The sequence below is a fragment of the Astatotilapia calliptera genome, chromosome 3 (assembly GCF_900246225.1).
Source record: "Astatotilapia calliptera chromosome 3, fAstCal1.2, whole genome shotgun sequence".
Lineage (NCBI taxonomy): Eukaryota > Metazoa > Chordata > Actinopteri > Cichliformes > Cichlidae > Astatotilapia > Astatotilapia calliptera.
Genome location: NC_039304.1, coordinates 15,563,479 through 15,569,478, shown reverse-complemented (window position 1 = coordinate 15,569,478; position 6,000 = coordinate 15,563,479).

Genomic DNA, 6,000 nt, shown 5'->3' with positions numbered 1-6,000 from the left:
AAAGTCAGTTTATTAGAAAAATAACCCCTCCAACAGTTCTCAGTCCAAATGAAAATTGTTGCTATGGATCTCCCTAGCCAACTTCACAGCCTTAACATTCAACGTTGCTGCAAATTTTATAATAGGTGAGACCCTACTTGTTATGTCCAGCTCCTTAAAAGGGAGATAAACACAGGAACAGTTTTCAATTAATTATAATTATAAATTAATTATTGATTCTAAACTAAAGCAAAAAAAACAAAAGGAAACTACGTGCTAACCTATAATCATCATTTCTCTTAAATTAGGAATGACCACAACACAAGCAAACCAAAGGAGAAAGAAAACCAAGTTGGTTGCCTGAAATGCACCAACCTTATATAGGCTCCCAAATACGCAAAGTCATGTTCTTTATTAGATGATAGGAACTGTGAATTAGGACCTGACAATAAAGAAACAAAAATGGGCCTAACAACCAATACCAAGAAGTCCAGAGCTTTTACATTAGATTTACTCACAAAAGTCCAACTTTATGCAGTCTAAGGGTTGGAAATCAGTCATGATAACTCTGCTTATATCTTTTTGAACTCAGCTGGCTAAATCCACAAAGAGCAGGTCAACTGATCACAACCTGTACACAAAATGCATTGGAGCTTTCAACAGAAACCAAGTGCAGTTTATTTCAAAAATTATACTAAATCATTCTGTTCCTGATGTTCCACCACCGCAACCTATATTAGAGTTCTCCCACCTTCCAAATCGCACTTTAACCCCTGACTAGCCTGATTTTCTGTTTAGATATGAGGCAAAGTAACAAGGGAGTATGGGTAGTGATCGACCTAAATAAATGATGAATGGGCGATGGTCACACATGTGGTAACTAAGTCTTTCCAGCTTTACTATGATTCTTTTAGCAATCATTATTAAAAGAAAGAATAGTAAAAATATTTTCTCCTAAGAGAAATCTTGCTGTGGCTGCCAGACTGTGTTACATAATTTGAATAAAATCCCAGAACCAAAAGAATAAAACTACAAAGATTAATGGTTATTCTCTGTTCTCACTGAAAAGACTTGCTAAAATCAGACTGGACTCTCAATTTAAACTCCCAGACTAGCTCTTTATGCTGATTTTAAACTTTCTCACCGAAAGAATTTAAGACAAACAATCCATTAGGTTTGTGTCAAGCTTTGTTCACCTCAGGAATGTGTTCAGCCACTCCTTCTATTTATTACGTACACCGAAAGCTAGAGGACATCTTATGAGAACAGATTTATACTTAAGTTTTTTGATAACACTGTACTCTTGTCCTTGCTTCAAGGTTCTGAGTCTGTTGATGGTCCTGAATTTGTGAAGTGGTCTCATGATAACTATCTGGACTTAAATGTGTCAAAAACAAAGGGCTTCATAAGCTTAAACACTGAGTATAAAGCCTGTGTTACTCACAACACTGATATCCAGATTTATAAGACTGCACTATCTTTGACCATCAACTTGTACCTCAGTGTAGAACCAACAGATACTTAAAATCCTTCTGTCTGTGGTTGTTCATTTTTAGACATTTTTCTTTGTTATTCTACTTTTTATTTATTTATTTATTTTTACCTGATTGTTTGTTGATCTCTGCCTTGACATGTAACAGTATTTGTGATTAGTCGCTAAATACTGTAGATTGTGTGAGTTTGACTGTGAGAATAGGTTGTGTAGGTAAGTTGCAAACAAATTGCCCTTTTTGGGGATTAATAAAGTTTAATATGATTCTTCAACGTACCCAAGCCTGACACTGTCAAGTTGTGAGACATTATTGTAAAAAATCATTTAAGGAAACGAAACAGTTGATTATCTTGTCAATAATCGTACTTCTTTAAAAACACTCAAATCAGAAGAACTTGACTCCCTGGTATAATTCTCAAATGCGCACCTTAAAGCAGAAAACTGGTAAGCTGGACATGAAATGGCATCTCACTAATTTAGACAATCCTCATTTAGCCTGGAAAAATATGCATCTCACACTGAAGAAAATATGAAATGCCCTAGGTTTCTCTTTGTAGCCAAGCTGGCCAAAAGTCAGAGCTCTGTTAAGTCAAGCATTCCTTTAATGTTAAATAGTAATGACTTTGTGAATTTGTTCACTATTAGAGAAAAAGTAACAGCTAATTTCAATACCACTGATATTTATTTAGTCTAGTAATGTGCAATACAACCGCTTTCCTTTTTGATCCGATATAAAGTAAAGTTCAGGCTGATATCGATAATACTGATCCAATACTGATACTTTTTATAAAATCTCAATGTGTTTGGAAAATCAAAAACAAAAGTAATGCATTTTAAATTATACATTAGTGTCATGGTGAAAAACTATGCATTTTTACTTCTAAGCTGGACTACTATAATTCATTATTATCAGGCTGTCATCAAAACTCCCTGAAAGCCTTCAGTTGATCAAAAATACTGCAGCAAGAGTAATGACAGGGACTAGAAAGAGAGAGCATATTTCTCATATATTGGCCTTCCTTCATTGGCTCCCTGTTAAATCAAATCAAATCAAATCAAATCAAATCACTTTTATTGTCACATCACATGTGCAGGCACACTGGCACAGCACATGCGAGTGAAATTCTTGTGTGCGAGCCCCACAAGCAACAGAGATGTGCAAACACAACAACACAAACGAGCAAAATACAAGAATGGCCAACCTGAAACTAATAAATATATGTACAATATATAATAGTGTATGCATTTCTGGATGTGTATACTAAATATTTTCCTACGTGTGTGTGTGTGTGTGTGTGTGTGTGTGTGTGTGTGTGTGTGTGTGTGTGTGTGTGTGTGTATACACATTTTTACAAATTAAATAGTAAAAAAAAAAAAAAAAAAAAATAATAATAATAATAGTAATAATAAAATATATAAAATATACAGAGTTGAATATGTGCAAAACAAGTGGCATTTATATACAGTGTGGAGTGCATAATGTTGAAGTTCCAGTAGTGAAGCTGAGGTGTCTATGACGTGTTCAGCAGTCTGATGGCCTGATGGAAGAAGCTGTCTCTCAGTCTGCTGGTACGGGACCGGATGCTGCAGAACCTCCTTCCTGATGGAAGCAGTCTGAACAGTTTATGGCTGGGGTGACTGGAGTCCTTGATGATCCTCCCCGCTTTCCTCAGGCAGCGCTTCCTGTAGATGTCTTGGAGGGAGGGAAGCTCACCTCCAATTATCCGTTCAGAGCACCGCACTACTCGCTGGAGAGCTTTGCAGTTGTAGGCGGTGCTGTTGCCATACCAGGTGGTGATGCATCCAGTGAGGATGCTCTCAATGGCACAGTGATAGAAGGTCCTGAGGATGCGGGGGCTCATGCCGAATCTTTTCAGTCTCCTGAGAAAGAAGAGGCGCTGCTGCGCCTTCTTCACTGTTTTGTTTGTGTGTACTGACCACGTAAGATCTTCAGCCAGATGTACTCCAAGGAACCGGAAGCTGCTCACTCTCTCCACAGCAGCGCCGTTGATGGTGATGGGGGTGTGTACTTCTCTGCACCTCCGGAAGTCCACTATCAGCTCCTTTGTCTTTGCGACGTTGAGGGTGAGATGGTTGTCTTGACACCAGTGGGTCAGGGCACTGACCTCCTCCCTGTAAGCCGTCTCATCACCGTTGGTGATAAGACCCACCACTGTAGTGTCGTCCGCAAACTTCACAATGATGTTGGAGCTGTTAGTGGCTGTGCAGTCACATGAAGCGCCTTGAGGCGACTTTTGTTGTGATTTGGCGCTATATAAATAAAATTGAATTGAATTGAATTGAATTGCAGTCGTAGGTGTAGAGTGAGTACAGGAGAGGGCTCAGTACACACCCCTGTGGAGCACCAGTGTTCAGTGTGATGGGGGATGAGGTGATGCTGCCCAGTCTGACCACCTGGCGTCTGTCAGACAGGAAAGCTAAGGATCCAGCTGCAGAGGGAGCTGCTCAGTCCTAGATCCTGCAGTTTCCTGTCCAGCTTCGAGGGAACGATGGTATTGAATGCTGAGCTGTAATCTACAAACAGCATTCTCACATACGTGTCTCTCTTCTCCAGGTGTGACAGGGCAGTATGTAGTGTCAGGGCTATGGCATCATCAGTGGACCTGTTGTGGCGGTATGCAAACTGTAGAGGGTCCAGTGAGTCGGGTAGTGCAGAGCAGATGAAGTCCCTGACCAGCTTCTCGAAGCATTTGCTCACGATGGGGGTCAGGGCTACAGGTCGCCAGTCGTTCAATGAGGAGATGGTGGAGGATTTGGGTACAGGGACGATGGTGGCCATTTTGAAGCAGGCTGGGACTACAGACAGAGAGAGGGAAAGGTTGAAGATGTGCGTGAACACTCCAGCCAGCTGAGCCGCGCATGACTTGAGGACGCGGCCGGGAATCCCGTCCGGACCAGTAGCTTTGCGTGCGTTCACCTTCCTGAAGCACCTCCGCACATCCTCCTCAGACACAGTGTGCGCATTGACGTCATCCGTGGTGCGCACACTGTCCGGTCTCATGGTGTTCGCTGCGTCGAATCTAGCGTAGAATACGTTTAGATCCTCACACAGAGAGGCCGTGGTCTGCGGTGTGCTGGTTTTCCCTCTAAAGTCTGTGATCGTGTTTAGTCCCTGCCACATACTCCGAGGGTTGTCAAACTGTTGCTCCACCCTGTCCCTGTACTCACGTTTGGCTGCTTTGATCGTCTTCCGGAGTTGGTAATGTGCATGTTTGTAGTCTGATGTGTTCGCGGAGGCAAAGGCGGTGTTCCGTGCCGCGCGAACATCTCCGTTAATCCAGGGTTTTTGATTTGGGAAGGATTTAACTGTTCTGGATGGGACGACATCTTCCACGCATTTCCTGATAAATCCACAGACTGAGTCTCTGTATTCATCAATGTCTCTGGCGGCCACGTGAAACATTTCCCAGTCCGCGTGATCAAAACAGTCCCGCAGCGCAGACTCCGATTGGTCCGTCCAACAGTGCACCGCCCTCCGGGTTGGTGCTTCCTGTTTCAGCTTCTGCCTGTAGGCGGGCAGGAGCAGGATGGAGCAGTGATCTGATTGGCCGAATGGGGCGCAGGGGAGGGCTTTGTACGCATCCCGGAAAGAGGTGTAACAGTGGTCGAGTAGCCGGTTTCCACGTGTGTTGAAAAGGATGTGTTGATGGAGTTTTGGTGAGACTTTCTTCAGGTTTCCCTTATTAAAGTCTCCGGCTGTGATAAACGCTGCCTCTGGGTGTGCGGTTTCCTCGCTGCTGATCGCGCTGTACAGTTCCCTGAGTGCACGGTCAGTGTCGGCTTGTGGGGGAATGTAAACAGCCGTAATAATCACTGCTGTAAATTCCCTCGGTAGCCAGAATGGCCGGCACTTAATCATCAGGTACTCCAGGTCCGGTGAGCAGAAGGATTTGACCGGGTGCACGTTCGCATAATCACACCAGCTGTTGTTGATCATGAAACACACACCACCGCCTCTGCTTTTCCCAGTAAGATCCTGTGACCTGTCCGCGCGGTGCACAGAGAACCCCGGCAGTTGTATTGCGGAGTCCGGTACTTTGTCCGATAGCCAGGTTTCTGTGAGGCAGATCACGCAGCAGTCCCGCATCTCTCGCTGGAATGAGATCCGTGCCCGAAGCTCGCACAACTTGTTCTCCAGAGACTGCATATTAGCCAGTAATAAACTGGGTAACGGTGGTCTGTTAGTGCGCCGTCTCAGTCGAACCAGAACGCCAGATCTTCTCCCTCTGCGTCGGCGTTTGCGGCCTCCAGGGCCAGAGAACAAAGGCGTCTCAGGTGAGATGAATGGGGGGTCTGCAAACGGAGCGTCCGTGTTGCAAAACTTGAACTCCGGAAAGTTATAAGAAAGACCGTCTTTTATGTCCAGTAAGGTTTGTCGGTCGTACACAAGGAGACAAGTGCTGCTCGTGAAAAAATAAAGGAAAAGTAAAATTAAACACAGAAGAAAGCCGTTGCTTGGGGGAGCTCGCGACGAGGCTGCCATACTCGGCGCCATCTTGAGTTAAATC